We start from the raw sequence: 14,896 nt of genomic DNA on the forward strand, positions 1-14,896 counted from the left end.
GTCTATATAGGCGGCAGGATCTGGCCCTTGGTCATGCTTTTCCCTTAGCATTTATCACTAGCATGTTTTAAAACGGCTTCCACTACAGTTAGGTTGGACGTCAAGTATGTATCTTCCCTTTTTTCTGCTCCAAAATGCCTCGAGTCTTAGGTGCCTTGGGTTTTAAGACTAATCATGTTATCTGATCACCAACTGCTCTTACAGCTCCTAGTTTGGCTGCAACTCTCCCACCCACGTGCTGTCCAAATGATTATACTATCCCTATAGGAGTGGAGCATCACGTTGTGCTTAGAAAGTTGAGGGAGGACTCGGGACAGTTGGATTCTTCTGTCTCGCCCTAAAGTTGTACCGTAGTAATTCGGCAGTGAGATATCATGTGAAGTTTTAAAACTAAAACCTGGGGCATCTTTCTGCATCATGCTGATTTGCTTTTGAGTGCGGGCGCCTGGAAAACTCTGTAGGATGATTCGCAAATTCGGGAAGGGAGATCTATACAGGGTGCCCCAAATTCCCTGCACTTTTGTGCCCTCCGGCTATTTCGCTGCCACCTCGGTTGCACATAACGAGTGAAAAAAAAGCGGCTTTTCAAACCGCACAGTGGAAATCTGCATTTGGTTGCACTGTCTGATGTCCAGGGTGGCGGAGAGCCAATGTGCACCTTGCGATTAAAAGAGAAATCCGCTGGTATTAAACTTCAACCCCTTTGTCACCGATCCACATTTAAAAATAATGACCGGTTTGTCCCGTTTAACGTCCAACTTAATTCCCCGTGGGAAGATTAGCTTTGGACCTAGATTTTATAGAACAGTCTTGCCTGTGGATTTGAGTTCGATTAAACTACGGAGAGACTACAAAAAAACCCATGATCGCCGTGCAAAAACCCTGCAACTGTGCAAGGAACTAGTTACAGAAACACATTCCTCCATTCTTTAATTTAGAGATCAGTATTTTCACTCCAGGTAAGCCCCCCGTGGCTCTATTCACTCCCTTGGCACATTTTAGCGGCATTGGACAGATACTCTTCATTCGCAGCTATTCAAGCAAGGAAAAGAGCACAAATATGAAACAGATGTTTCGTTTCTTTTGGGCTTGCACGTGTAACATTTTTACGCAGCCTTGGAGTGATCTGTTGTCTTATCTGCGTTCCTGGACTCGCGGGGTTATTACGAGCTAAGAGTGCGCTGTAAAAGCCAAGATTTGGTAAATTATTTAGTAACACTGCAGAGGACGGGAAACAAACTTTCGTTCGCAGTGAATGCTTCCACTGTGTGTCTGAGCCAGAAACCTGAGCTGGAGGGAATGAAAATACATGTAGAGACCTGTTTTCTAGAAGCCAATCCAACTTGTGGTTGTTCTCTTCTCCAGAAAGTATTATATATTGATACACATCTATCAGTTGCAGCAACCCTGTCCCTACAAACTGATGGTTTCATTTCCGGTTATGTACAAATTGAGATTTAACCCAAATGAGTGCTTAAGGCTAAAGAGATGCTTTCCTATTTCCCGCCTACCTTTCTGGTGATCTCTTTGTCATAATTATTTGGAGTGCCTTTTTAATTTTCCTGTTAACTCCTACCAAGATTTGTACACAGTAGCTCACCACGACGTTGAATATCTGAGTCACAGGAGGTTTTGTCTGAATGAATCATGTTTCCTCGATCGGGCTTTCAGAGTCTGATTCAAAGTTAACCGAAAGGACCATTGTAGATAGGGGGAAAATGCCATATTTGTCATTAGGCTTCTTCCTTCACTGGAATGAATAATAAAATAACGTTTGTCAATGACTTCCTGAATTTTACAATTCAGTGAAGTATTTACACTATTTTCTTAGCCCCGTGCACTTTAGGGGTGTTGTGTTCACTTATTATTTTTTCTTGTAGTATTAAATAGTATTGCAAAATTACAGAAGATTCAGCGAAATACAGCTGCAGGTGAACGGATCGAAGCTAGATGTAAATGAACTTATAGGTATTAAGCTGGTAAAATAAAAACTATCCATATGCATTCGCAACGCAGACCCTCTGAGAATCTGTATAATATATAAATATAGATGTGTGTCTATATTTCTGTCTTAAACTGTTGAACTATTGAAGTCACGATTATAGGTAGTAATCTTTATAAATATTGGGGAAACCGTCCACATTTCTCATGAGGTGTTTGCCCTGATCAAACCAGTTTTAAACTGCTCCGCTCCGTCTTCCCCCCTTAGTTCTGAGCAAGCTGGCGCTAAGATGTTTACCCTAAGGTCTAAAACTGATTGTTGCAAAACAAGCCGTGTGCAAATAGTTTAATTTCCCGTTTTGATGCTTATGTGTGTTTCCATCATTCCATAGGAAAAGTTTTAATTGGCGTGTCAGTAACAGTTCGCAAATAATCCCTTATTAGATGACTTCAGATGAGTTCTAAACCAATAACGTTTTAGTTCCAAAAGGGAAAGTGGAGTTTGAAGGCGCAGGTCATTTTTGTCAAAGGGCTCATTTGAGCATCTTTTATTTTGCTGAAAAAGCTAATTAAAGAACGTTTGAAGGTTAAAGTCATTATTCTGGGCTGTTGTCGTGCTACAAGTGAGCCTAGTTTTATGAAAACACAAAGGGCAGAAGTCACAGAGGTGGATTACTGTCAGTCCGGGCTACAGAGGCACAGAGAGCTGTGGCATTAATTCCTATAGAAAGGTAGACAAACACAGGCACTGACTAACAACTTTCCCGCAGAGACCTATTGTCTAAGCACTTTCTTTTGCTTTGGGGCTTCCTTGCACTTGATACAGACCTCAGCCGTAACCAAATCCAAAAATTAGGTGACGAGGCGACTTAAGGATGCAGAATTCTTGACCTATGAAACAACTTACAAGCAAATAAAAAACTGCCTCCTAGTGTTTCCCTCTAATATCATGCTTTAGTGTTGCTAATGTATTCATTACTAAGCAGAAGTTAGCAATTGAAACGTACTCTGGTAGATCCCAGAGCAGCCTAGATCCATTTTAACTTTCCATTTCTGGTGGTTGAGATACACGTCAGGGTAACCCTAAGGCACCGGAGAAGGGACTAGTTAACTATCCTTATCTACAGAAACAATTTGAGAGGCGGTAGGAACTTTGATGGTGAATGCGTCATGTTTTAATCAGACTAGTGGGGGCTCTGTACCATGCTTGTGTGTGGGGATAGATATATGCCTGCCTATTAACATGATTGAAAATACTTTATGGTAATCCTGATGTCCGTTAGGACCAGTTTATGCCTTTGTGTGCGTGGACAGCAGATTGAAAAACAACACACACACACAGATAGATAAGATTAGATATAGGTTCTCCTTAGCCTGGTTTCTCCGTCACTCCTTTGCCATGCCTTCGCCCGTGTGCTGCTTTGCCCCCACTCTCTCGTAAACTCTAGATGTTTAGCTATGGATACAACTGCAGATCTCCCCAAATTAAAATAAACAGATGTTTGGGCTGATTAGTACTCGAGGGGAAAAACCCTGCAGCTGCAACTGAAATAAATCTACTGGTGAAAATGTTAGTAATACTAATAATAAAAACATGAAGAGATCAGTTCGACCTTGCGAGGTCTTTATTCCCCCCACCCCTATATAAAAAAATCTTTATCAAACCCCTATTCTATGGCTTCAATAAACAGAACCCATTACCTCACGGTAGCTTTTGTTGGCCCCATACAAGCGAGAACAAAATGGTTATTCAGGAGAACGCTTTCGATTTTTATTGTGTGTAGTATGCACAAAGAGCAGTGTTATTGTATTAAAAAGAACCATCTGTAGCAGAAACAATGGCATCAAATTATCTTTGAATACCCACTGCAAAAATATAAAGCTTTTTTATTATTATTATTATTCTGCTTCACGGTGGAGGACAGAGAAGTGACTTTTTTGTTGTTGTGGGTGCTTTCTTATAATACACACACACACACACAAATCAGCCATTTGGATTTTTTAAACCATAAACGATTTTTTTTTCTTGTTCCAGGGACTGCAGTTAAAAGCTAGGGCTAGGATTTGGAGGATGTGTAGGCAAACGGAAGGAGAGCTGGGGGAAGAAAAACCGAAATGGATTCATTCTCTGTCCTGGATGGAGGAGGAGAAGAGAAGAGAAGAGAAGGGGATGTGAAAGGTTCCTTCAACTGCCTGTCCGGTGAAAAGTGATCAAACCCCCGGGGCTGAAGAGAACTCAAGAGTCCACGCGGACTTTCGCTTTATCCTGCCAATCAAACTGCTTACTAGACAACACCCTGATCTGGCATGGACATGTAAGTAGCTGCAACAGAACTTTGACATTCACGGTTCTTCCCCTCTCCCACCCCCCACCCCCCCGCTTCCCTGAGACCTTTAAAAATCTGGAAATATCCCCTAAATATCCTATGCATCCGAAGAAGTGAGGTTTTAACTCACGAAAGCTTATGCCCAAATAAATCTGTTAGTCTTTAAGGTGCCACCAGACTCCTTGTTGTTTTGGAAATATCCCCATTTACCAATGGCAAATCTGAGGATGAAACATTACATGTTGGGAATGGCTTGTGGACGTCTGAGTTTTGCTCAAGTGAAATTGTGCGTTAGTTTACTGCATCCTGAATGCTAGGCAGGACGAGTTGCCTTGCAAAAGCTCCCCCTTCGCCCCCGTATGTGGCGCAAAAGGCTCTGTGACCTATTCAGCTCTGAGCAAAGAGAGGTGATAGTCAGCTTTCCACCTATTGGGTGTTTAAAACGATGCTGGTTGATTTGGCGTCACCCCTTTGCAGGATACGGAGAGAGGAAGTCTGGGCTAGAACTTGATCAAAACTGTAGAATGTACATTTACCTGGAAGGAACCGGTTTAGAGATCGTGCTGCTTCATTTGATGCCCTGTTAATTTGGTTTCCGGGAAATCGCTGCTGTTTGGGGACACTTACATGGAAGGGGTGTTGTGTGTGGTGGAGGGGAATACACGGGGGTGGGGTGGGGGATATTACCTGAGAATATATAAGTATAGTATGCTGAAGCGGCTAGCTTCGTTGGCAAGCTTCCAGCTGCACAAGGCTAGGACCTGCTCTCTCCCGCCCCCTAATGGTAACTTGAAGATTAGCCTCTACCTGACTCATACCAAGAAGACAGCTGTTTTCCCCCCTTGCTGGTTTGCAAAGAGCAAACTGATTATTTTCAGCAGAGTAACGCCTTTACAAAAAGCCTAAGATTTCTCCCCATCCCCGGTCCTCCAAAACAGGCGCTCTAAAATAAATCTTGGAAGGCAGGAAAGAAACGGGGATTCTCCGTGAGCAGATCACTACATGAGGGGTGGCCATTCAGGGGAAGTGAGAAATACATGTAACTACCTGAATCTTCTACTGCCTCCAAATACACATCACATTGATTTGGAATGGGCAGATTTTTGACATGTTGGCTAATTATGATACCATTTCGCGGGAAGCTCTTTTTAGGTGCCGCTAGCAAAGTTGTGAGATTTGTATTTATTTTTTCCCCCAGAATGTGATAGATAAAGGTTAATCTTGAGCTGAATGATAGAGCTGTGATTGACAAGAGAAAAGGTGTTGAGGGCAGGTCGAGCTGTCTTATTTACAGCCCACTGCTTGCTATAGAGCCTTTGTTAGGACTGGGAAGCTAATTTAGTGCTGATCAAAAGCACCACAGAGTTAAAGGACTGGTAATGACTGCTAATTTCATTTCAGCCTCATACATCCCCAACTGCTGTAATTAAAGACATGCTATTTAAATACAGGTGAAGAGTTTTTGTAGTGGGGGGGGGGAAATGGGGAGCCAGTCACAATTTTATTTAGGCTGGGTACCATAAATGGGTGTAGATTTATTATTTTTAAATGATTTGGCTTTGCCATGGTACCTTGCCTCTTTAGAGTAGATTTGTAGGAAATGTAGAAATAATATAAAGGAAAGACGGGGGGGGAGAAGAAGAAAAAAACACCCCCAAGCTTGCTAACCATGAAATAAGAGCCATAATCAAGAGTTATTTGATTTTTTTTAAAAAATAATTAATCAGATGTAATGGCAATTCAGAAAACATTTGAAACAGTGGGGAGAAGGGAAGGGGAGGCTGCTTGTGTCAGCTTTTAAGTCCCTCTAAAGAAGATCAGGTCTTCATATTATTACTTTTTAATTAAATTATTTTACCACTCCATGGCTGGGTTTGTTGGCTCTGAAACGATGTAATTTCTCAACTGATATAACAGTTTCTTTCTAGGAAACATCAAAGGATAAAAGCTCTACATTTTCGAAGTTGGTTAAAATTGATACAAAAAAGAATTTAGCCTTTAATCTCTTTTTATCCATGAAGACTAAAGATCTGTACTCGACCCTGCTAAGCTTCCAAGCTGTCCCCCCTTCTTCCGGGGCTGTTGCTGCACTCAGATGTGAGGCGGCGCTGAGCAGGTTATCTCAGCGCCCCCTATTGGACACGGTGGGAGCTGCGCAGTGCCCGTTATGGGAACAGCAAGAACCTTGTGATCTGGGCTTATATAGCTCTTCTTTCCCTTAAAAAAGAAAAAAAAAAGAAAAGATAAAATACACTGGCAATTAAAATGAGATGATGTGAAAGAGATTGAAGTCAAGGTTAGAGAACTGTCCGAAAAAAGTTTTGGATTCTTTTTTTAAAAAGGTACATGGAAAATCAATGAAAACTCAAGGTGAACAAATAATCCAAACCAGAAATCGCTAAGAGGAGATTGCCCACTCTTTGTGTTTATTTTCTCATACATATACATAAGTATTATTAATCACATGAATTAATAATAACTAATAATTAATAACTGTAAATTAAACAAAGACGTTTCCCTGTGTATTTGTAAACACTGGTTTTAGCACTTCTAGTTCCTGCGTGTTACTTTAACTCAGACTTAGATATTGACAACCTGAGTGTCTGTGCAGTTGCAATAACGCTACATACCCTAATTGATACTCTATATTAGGATACCAGATCATGATTAAAACACAAATTCATTTGCTAGTATTTTAAACAAATGAATAATTATGTAATGATTTTGCCATCCAATAGTTCTAATTATATCATAAAATTCAAACCTTTAATAGGCATATGCATTTGCTATCTTTTTCATCTCAAGATATTTTAGAAGAGGCCAGTATTGGCAGATATTTTTATTTAGAATTTAACACTTCAGTTTTACTTAGAAAATATATCCTAAGAGACCATGTTTTAAAACCGGGGGAATACCGGCCCCCGCCCCCCACAATCACTCTGTATACGTTTGAGGAAGAAGTGTTAGTTTAACTGTATCATTTGAGACATGATTTTTTCCTTTTGATTTGTCAAATTAAAAATCCTCAATGATTTGAAAAGATTAACCAAAATCTATGGAAAGTGCTACATTATCTCCCAACTTTTTGGCTGATATAGGACTCTGGGTAGCTCAATGTAACTCATTTAACTATTGTATTTACAAGGTGCAGTAATGCCCCAATTCAGGTTTTTTTGTACTGCATTTTAGAAGAAACACTAATTGAAACCAAATTATTTCTGCTAAATTGTGATTATTTTGTATCGCCAGTTGGCAGCTTGGAGCAAAGTTATAAGGCAGCAATTTTAAAATTGAATGAGTCTTACATTAGTTGGTCTCCCAATAAGCTTTTCACTTTAGCTATTGTATATGAATAGCATCTCCCCCCCAAAAAGTGAGTGTTTATTATACTGAATATGCTTTCTCCATTTTTTTTCCCGGTTTGCTCTTCGCTTGAAAGCCTAGTAAAGCAGTTTTCTAGTTAGAGTGCCTAAAGTAAAGACATTGTATTTTCTATAAACAATAGCAAAGACACGGTACAGCGGAATTCTCATTTTTCCTGTGAACTGTTTTCTTAGTTAGCATGCACTGAGTGTGTAACTTTGAAATGAACTAAGCAAAGATATGGGTATAGATCTATATAAACCTGTCAAGAGCTATCAAGCTAGCTATAAACAGAGATATTATATGTCAATGACCATTATTACAGGAAATGAAAAAAAATCACAGCAGTTTATACCCAAATGTTTAACATCAGGAGGCAGTTTACAAAAATTTTAGTAGCTCTCACTGAAAAGTGAATGATTAACTCAATTCGATGAGAAGTGCTGTTACTGTTCCCCTTACAAAGAACTATTGTAAAGGGGTTTATAACTGGGCCATAAACTGCCTCGCCCCCCGCCCCCAGTAAAATTTTGATTTATAAAGTCACAGCTCAGGAGTGATTGCTTTAACCAAATTTAGTTTTTTAGAGTTTGATTTTCCTATACATAGTCTGTATCAGTTGAGGGACCTGAGTTTGCAAAGCTTTACTCACGCGAGTAGGTCCGTTGAGTTAGGATTGGGCCCTACATTTGGAAAACTCTTTGGGAATAATGGTGCTTTAAATATAATCTCTATTTATTAGTCTCCTCTTGGTGTTATAGATAAAATATTTCTTTTCCTTTGGAGTTAGGAAGGGATCCTGATTTCCAGTGTTTCTGAAAACATAATGTAAGAACACAATCTAAAACCAACTTTAAATGCCAATGTCCAAGAGTGTTTTTTCTTACTTTTCCTTGGAACCCTTCTCCCTCAGCCGCCTTCCTGTGGCACGGCAAGAAATTCCCAAGGACCAAGCATTAACGCTATTTTCATCCGGCTTTTTCGCATCCTCCCTCAATAACAAGGAACTCTTTGCTGTTCTCCTGCATTGCTAGTGCAAATAGAATATCGGAGCCCCGTGTGAGAACCATGCACAGAGCACTCATCCTTGCCAATTTGGACCATATCTGGAAAGTCTCATCGGTATCACCCAAAGACCTCGGACAGTGTATGTCGCTCCAGATGGAACACCCTTCACTATACAGTCTGTGTGTTCACTGCAAACCCCCCCATTAACTTCAGTGGGAGTTAGGGCATCCTTATAAATCTGAAAGGCATCTTGACTCAAGGTGCTAAGCTCTTAAAATCGACACATAAGTATTGTGGTTCACCCACTTGTTTATTTAAATCGGACCGCTCTAGTTACAGAAATCAGAGAAGCTCTGTGTCCAGATCATTTTGTTTGGCAAAAATAATTCGCTTGTTACGTCTGTTCATATATATATATATATATATATATATATATACACACATACCGGTAGTTGTGGCCTCGCTCTGGAACAAGGGCCCTCACTTTTATAGACTTTTTCTTCATCAAACAAGGAAGGTAGAGAGATGAGTGGTTAGACCAAGAGACGGAGAGTGTCTGGACTTCTGGATTCTACCCTCAGCTTGGCGACCTTGTTCAAATTACTTCTCATCTCTCTGGACCCCTCTTTGAAATGCTACTTCATACGGTTCTTAGGCTTAGTTAATATTTTTAAAGCTCTTTGAGATCCTTGAATGGAGGGCACTTTATAAATGGGAAATGTGTCTGTATGCTCTACAGATTAAATACTCCTTAAAAATGAGTTTACATAAAAGACAGCTAGTCTATAATGTGAATTAAAATCCATCGCTAGTCGGTCGCTGGAGAGTTCTGAAATCACAAGGATAACGTGACACAATGAGCTTATGGTGTCAATAAACCCATGCACTAGATGTAGAGATTGTCATTCTAGATCATAACAGTTCTGAAAGAGACATTATCGTCTGTCCTGTCAATGATCCCCAAATTAAGGACTATGAAGAACGCAGCGAGATAAAAGGCACCGTCTTGGTTGCATTATGGATGATCGTGTCAGTGATCTGTGAATCATTGGAAGTTTTTTTTTTTAAAACCATGTACTTTTTCAAACCATGCCCCAGGCTCCCAGGGTGCGTTGAGGTGCACTGAGGAGAAAAGCAACCTTGAAGTACCTCAGGCTGTGCCTCATACATTTCCATTGAAATTGTACGAGCTTCTTTGGGAGTCATGATTTCAATGGAAGAACCATAAAAATTCCATCAAAACTGTACTGAGTCCAAAGGAGACCTCATTTGATTTTGATGCCATGCATGGTCCTACTGACACATAGTGTTTAAAAGCATTTTCCTTAAAACTGGGGAAAGAGTAGAAAATAAAATAAATCGCAAACCCAAATTTAAGCAACGGACACTATATTTGGATTGGATTCATCCATGTCCAGCGGTTGAGATTTTCAGAGAATGTACCCATCCTCCATCTTCTGCAATACTGGGAGAGTTAAAGAGGAATTGGAAACCTTTCATTCTGAATGTTCCTGCTTTTGTGGGTTTAAATCAAGCAGTTAACGTTCTTCAGGAGAGGGTTTTTGTGTTTAACATACATGAGTTCATTCAGTTACAATGGGGAAAGGAAAACTCATTTGTTCTTATAAAACCAGGAAGGAAAGATAACTTTAAATAGACTGCCAAAAAGGATCCTGTTAAATGGGGGTCTATATATACAGTAAAGGGCCTACACTCAACTATGCTTTCCCTCGTTTATATTATATTATATTATATTATATTATATTATATTATATTATATTATATTATATTATATTATATTATATTATATTATATTCTCTCCTAGGTGAGTGGAGAAAATCTCAAGGATTTTTAAAAAGCTGTTGGCTAGTTATGATAAATAGCAGAGGAGTGTCTGGTCAACCGGTAGGATATTTATTTAGATGCCTTTGAAAATTATTCTCACAGGTGTGTGTGTGAGAGAGAGACAGAGAGTGAGTGAGTAGGCTTGTCTATTGATCTTGTATTTTATCTATTTTAAATTATATCCAGGCTTTGGGATGTTTTATTTTGTTTCTTATTCCACTAGAGGAAGGGAGAAATCTGGTTGAAGGGGTATTTTAATTTTTTAAATTTTAAATCTGGTTGAAGGGGTCTTTAAAGGGCTTTGCTTGTTTGTTTCCAACGCAAGTTTAATATCAAATCATAATCGTGATGGGTGTTTGTTTGTTTGGAATGGGCAACTTGCATTGCGGTGAAATAAATTCCCGTGGCAGATGAGGTAGTGGATTTAAATTAAATCGCTTTCTAGTCCCAGGCTCCCAGCACAGGCAATCTGATCGCTCTGTATATCACGAATTCTTGTGCTGTCGCAACTGGAATGCTCGCAGGAGTGAACACTTTCAATATAGTTAGTTTTTCCTCTCGGTCGCACGTGTGCTCTTTTTTAGATTTCATTAGTGAGAATTAGGATGAAAGAGGGGACAAGGGAGGAATGCGGAGCTTGCTCTGCATTCCGCAGCTTTCAAGGGTCCTTAGAGTCCTTGAATGAAATTATTGGGTGAAATTGGGTTTGGATGAAGCATTTGTCACCCCCCCCCGCCCCGCACACACACACACACACCCTTGTTCGTTTGTACATATAATACCACTTCTGAGCATTACAATCGGGCTGCTTGCTGGACAGACAGGAACAAAAAGCAGATTAAACAGTTTTAAATAATCAAAAAAATATCTAAAATGTAAGCAGGGTGGATTAAGCTTGCTCCAGCGTGTCCCTTCTCCCCCCCCCCCCCCCCGCCAAATAATTCACCTTCAACGCATCCTCATTCCCCCCAGAAACAAACAAGCTACCCACAGGACTAGGGGTAGAATTTTGAAAATGGGGTGGGTTTTGTAATCTCCTAGAAAGCAGGACTCAGACTGGAGAGGGGTGCTGGTATGTCACCCTAAAGTAGGTCATTTCTAAAGCAAGTTTTGAAGTTTATTCCGGTGCCTTTCATTGCTCAGACATTGTGATTAAGGCTGTGAGGGTTCCCCTCCTTGAAAATGTAGCAAGGTAAATACAATATTAGACGCTTTTTTTAGTTGTTGTTGTTTTAATAATCCGTTGCTTCAAGGAATGCACAAAAATTGTCTGTTTTCCTTATAATATATCATACTTTTAAGATGTCATGACATCGCGGTATTTAAAGAAAATGGTTAATCAGCTTAACTCATACTTGTAATATCTTCAGTACAGGTTAATGATCCCCCACCCCCATCCTTATTAATGGATGTAAGTGAACAAAGCTTCCCTAACAGAACTCCATCAGTATTGGCCTGAACCTTCCTTGGTGTTCTTATTTGGGAACCTTCCTCTGGGAAAAAAAAATATTTTAGGGTATTCCCCCCGCACCTTTTACTCATCAGCACTACAACAACTTGCCATGTGCTATTTTAAAGTCACTGGAGATTGGGTTATAGTGAACGTGGCAAAACTTCCATTGGCTAACTTTAGCTTCTCCTGTCTAGTTAACTGGTTCCAGAATTAGAAGGGGATGGGGGGTGGGGGAGGAAATCTTTCTGTACATTTTCGTCTTCATATTTTTTTTAACGTAATGAAATTAAAACTTTTGGAGCTCACAGTTGACATTTTGCAGAAAATTGAGTTATCAAGGCAGTAATTATTTCACAGGGAGATAAAACTCTCATAGCCCTAACTGTCAAATAGGCCTTTTCAGATTTTAATTACAAAATAAAATTAGTCTGTTCTTCCTCGGAAGGGTTTGTGAGTGGCTAAACAGAGCTTTCCCCAATACTGGTGGTCGTCAAACTCTGCTAATTAGCAATGCTGAGAAATTCCAGTTAACAAGGACATTCTCTAAGTCTCTGCAGGTTCCCTGCCGTTCGCCTTCATTTCCATAAGAAGATTAAGACTGGAGGGGAACACACTCAAATGCAGATGCAGAAAAGAAGCGTTTTTAACAAGCATCATAATAGTAAGATGCTTGGCTAGTTCTCACCTAATTACTGCAAGTTAAACCTCTATTTGCAGCTAAGGACAAAAAATGGGGCTGCAATCTTCCATCTCCACAAGACTGCTTTAAATTTGTTACTAGTGGGGTCAGTACAAAAATAATATGTAGGTATTATTTCTTTTACAGTTAACACGATAGGTTGTATCTTTAGGGCTTTTATAAGAAATTGGTGGGTAGAGCCGGTGTCAGAACAGTAAACAAATAAAAATCCAAGTAGTTAACATCAATTTTCTTGTTAATACACTCATAACCTAGGAATAAACGTGCCTGTGCTTTACAATCCATCGCTGAGAACATTTGCAGACTATTTGTTTAACGTAAGCACTTTTCATTTCCATAAATTATACCAAAGGCAACGATTTTTAAATCCATTCAGATTAAACCAGCCTTCTCCAGGCCTCCCTTTTAAAATGTCTGTGTTCTTCAATAGAGTGGTGGTGGTGGTGTTATTCTTGTTAATAAATTAAGATTGAGGTACTCCGATTTCATGTTTTTTATATTGTTTAGAGGAATAGCCAGTAATCCGATATATGGAGATACACACACACACACACACACACACACACACACACACACACACAGGAAACTGGGGAATTTTTCTGAAAGAGCTATCGCTTTTATCTGATTTTCTATAGCACATTATTATGTATATATGCCAGAGATAGTTTATTGCATTGATAAGTAAAACACCGTTAATTAAAATAAAGCTGTAAATACTCATGATAAAACAATTGTTAGGTATTTCCATACCTTATTTATATGGTAAATGCAATTAAGAAAGAGCCAAGCCAGCCACTTTCACCTCTTCACTGTGTTATTATAGAGTTCAGGCACAAATATATGCATCTAGTTATGTGTAAAATCACTCCTTGCGTTGCCTCGGCTGAGGATCTCACACACACAAAATTAAAACCGATTCTGCCTCTGTAACTACAGCAGAGAATAAAAATAAGACTGGCTTGTATAACACCAACCATCAGTGACCAATTTATTAGGATAAACAAACACCACTGCCACCCACTTTTTCAAACTTAATTATCCATAAGCTTTTTTGAAATAATGTTATCAAGTGCAGACCAAAGCATAAACAATAGCAAAGTAAATAGTTGGTGTGCCTTCGGTAGGGTCTGGAGAATCAGAATTCGTTTATATCTTGAATCTCAGCATGTGCACCTATTTTTCTATGGTTGAACCTATCACTCTATGGGTTAGCTGTACGTTTTCGAATTAAACACATTAACGCTGATAGGTTATAGTTGCATAATCCACAAAAAGATGCATTCGTACTGTTGGGTTTTATTTATTATTTAGCTTACATATAATTATTTGGTTCCGGTTTTTTTCTTTCCTTTCCCTTTATTATTTCAAAACATTTCCTTTTAAAAGTAAAAGGAGGGACATTCTCCGGGAGGTAAATCTACCAGTAGGGGGCGCAGCAGCCCCATTTCTGAAACCCCCAGCTCAGAAAGTACAGGGCAGCCTCTCGATATGTCTCGTCTCCTTTTGTGTGTGTGTGTTTCCAAGTCATTCTTTCAGCATTTGGTTTAATCCGATGAACAGTTTAAATATAGAAGATTTTACAATATGTGAGTCTCTCTAAAGAGTCAAATACAATTACTATTATGGGGGGAGCTCGCCCCCCTTTTTCTTTCCTACCCTCAGCCCTCCGCTCGCCCAATGCTTTTAGTTGAAACAAACTTTATTTAAAAAGCTGGAGAAGTCTGTTTATGAGCGGGGTGCAGATTTAGCCGCCTGGACTTGGAGAGCCTGAGTTCAGAACGTTCACACAGGCACAGGTACAAAAAAGGCGTGAAGGGGGGAAGTGGGAGCAGAGGGACGGGGGGAAAAATCATCTATTTTTCCGAGTTAACAAACGGAACGTGCCTGTCGATACAAATCGCTACATTTGCAGTCGCAGGAAGAAACGGGGGTGAGGGGGAAGGGAAGGGTGGGGTGGAATAGGGGTGGGGGGAAGCCCCTGGTCGTTTAAGCACTTCATAGAACAGAAATGGCATGAGGCTTGTTCTTTTTCTTTTTTTCTTTCTTGCTTTGTAGTCAAGTGCATTTTCGCAACAAAGATCCCAACAAGAGAGTGGAAGTAAACTTAGCCGGGGCTTTGTTTGGCGCCGTGTAGTGACAACAAGAGAAACAAAACTACCTATTTGTAACGGACGTGCTGCCATCTCTCTCCAGCATTGAGCTCCCACCTATTGAAATCCTTCCATCGGGACAATGGGGGAGAGTCTAAAATTACCCTCC

The 14,896-nt window shown here is 39.9% G+C and overlaps 1 long non-coding RNA gene across 1 annotated transcript in view; it reads left to right on the forward strand.

Moving 5' to 3' along the window:
• Window positions 1-4,004: 4,004 nt before the first annotated feature.
• The window catches only part of LOC128843583 (uncharacterized), a 51,498-nt gene continuing 40,606 nt past the window's right edge, over window positions 4,005-14,896 (forward strand). Inside the window, exon 1 of the long non-coding RNA XR_008446307.1 lies at window positions 4,005-4,256. This is a non-coding gene — a long non-coding RNA (uncharacterized LOC128843583). The remainder of the gene's footprint in view (window positions 4,257-14,896) is intronic.

This window comes from Malaclemys terrapin, chromosome 9 (assembly GCF_027887155.1).
Source record: "Malaclemys terrapin pileata isolate rMalTer1 chromosome 9, rMalTer1.hap1, whole genome shotgun sequence".
In the NCBI taxonomy this organism is placed as follows: domain Eukaryota; kingdom Metazoa; phylum Chordata; order Testudines; family Emydidae; genus Malaclemys; species Malaclemys terrapin.